Source organism: Benincasa hispida, chromosome 6 (genome assembly GCF_009727055.1).
Source record: "Benincasa hispida cultivar B227 chromosome 6, ASM972705v1, whole genome shotgun sequence".
Classification (NCBI taxonomy): Eukaryota; Viridiplantae; Streptophyta; class Magnoliopsida; order Cucurbitales; family Cucurbitaceae; genus Benincasa; species Benincasa hispida.
The window spans coordinates 23,058,109-23,060,190 of NC_052354.1; positions in this window are offsets into that span (position 1 = coordinate 23,058,109).

Consider the following 2,082-nt stretch of genomic DNA (forward strand, 5'->3'; position numbering starts at 1 on the left):
TTACTACTTGTATCAATTCCGATTTATAAAAATATTTGCGATAGAAAACTTTTTAATCAAATCGAGTAATAAAAAATATATTACGTTGTGAATATGGTAAAAGCATGAAGTAATTGAAAATTCAAAGAAAAGTCGTAGCAAAAATAACATGCAATTGGGGCAATTTGTCCTATAATGCAAAATCCAAAATCGGCCAGATCTTGACTCGGATAAAGAAAACCAAAAAGAATAATGAAGACATTTGGACAAGAAATACATTCGGGGCAATGAAAATTTTGTATTCGTTATCTAACACAACAATCCTTCAAGAAACAAGCAACAGAACATAAAAAAGCTGTAAGCTTTGTTGATTAAAAACTTATGCACACGATAGATGTATAATGGCAGATTTGCGGTTTCTTTTTCACAACTATTCTTTCATGCATAATCGAAATATTCGAGTGTATAACGCATGGGTTTTTGATATATTTATTAGTTAACCTCGCGTGCGTGTCACCAATGACGTATCATGAGGTCCATCCTCAAAAGCTCATGAATCTCGCTCAGATTGTTTTCCAAAAAAAATATTTTGCATTGAAGTGTACATACATACATATATCCTCTCTTTAATATATCTTGTAGAGACCGCAATGCGAATGTAAAGAAATCTTGCTTGTATACATAAGGGTGAAGGCTTAAAATATCTTCAGAATACAGTGAAGAATCAACAATGCTGACTCTGGAAATGCTGTCTGTGTTATCTGCAAAGACAGAGATCTTGGAAAACCGTGTGCTAAGCTCATAATGCGCCAAAACTGCAAGTCGGTGTTTTCAGTGCAGGCATACCGTATAAGATCATACGTGAGGAATCAGGATCAATGAAAATAATATTCAGTGAGTATGTCATAAGACCGCTAGCTCTTTAATAACAAAATACGTAGCAAGGATAGCCAAACATAGAATTCACCATTGCTCTGTTTTAGACCAAACATATCAATGCGCTACAATGTCTTAATTTAAAACGGAACTGCACGAGTACAACTAATTATCACTAAGATGAAAATGGTCTTGTTGCTGACCGTGACATTTGATAAAAAATGAAAGTTTTTTTTGTTTGCTCTGTTGCCCGCTGTGTCGTTTATTGTCTATACTATAATATTTGATAAATAAAAAACCAATTTTCATTTAAATTTCAATTTATTCGAACTAACTTTTCATTGATTTGTTTACACAGATTCTAAATACACTTGCGATTTCATTTCTTGTTCCCAAAATCGAGCTCCTTCCTTCAATTTTTAAAGGTTTATGCATCTACTCCGAGTCTTGATGCCCGAGGATATGGATATGCAACATATACTGACAAGATGCCCCATATTCGCCAGTCTTTGCTACATAATACTGCTTATTTTTTTCAAATTAACTTTTCATCTTAACCAAATATTCAACCAACGCATATATTCCAATAAATTTACTCGAATGTGTATCAAAAAATTTTTTCTATCAATCTATCCTACTATTAAATCGAATATGATACAAGTAGTACATAGAAAGATAGATTCCAAATCGAAATTCTTTTTCTATCTCGAAACCTGGATACTTCTATTCAACTATTACAAAAACTGAAGAAAACACTAATATTATTATTATATTGATCCTAATGATATTTAATAATGTATTTAATTCCTTGGCACTAACCCCGAATACTCAAAAAACTACGAAATCTAATGCACTTCACCCCTACCAATGATAATTTAATATTCATATCCGAATTGGGCAAGAGAGACTACTCAATGGGGAGAGAACGGGGAAACTATTACCATTATGAACCAACCATTTATTCTGAAATGCAATTTCCTTCTATCTTACAATTTTATCCATTCTCGTGTACTTTATTCTTTTATACAACACCTCTACCCAAACAATTCCCTTCTTGTTTGAGAAATTTTACTCTCTCTTGCCAAAAATAATTAGGTGTGTCTTTTATGCGGTGGTCTGGTTTGCGTCAGTTTTTATTAGAAGATTTGTTGATCTGGTTACACTCTTCGTTTTGGCTTGCTCCCATGGGTTCATGCGAGCATCCACTATGGGTTGTGTTCCAATCTC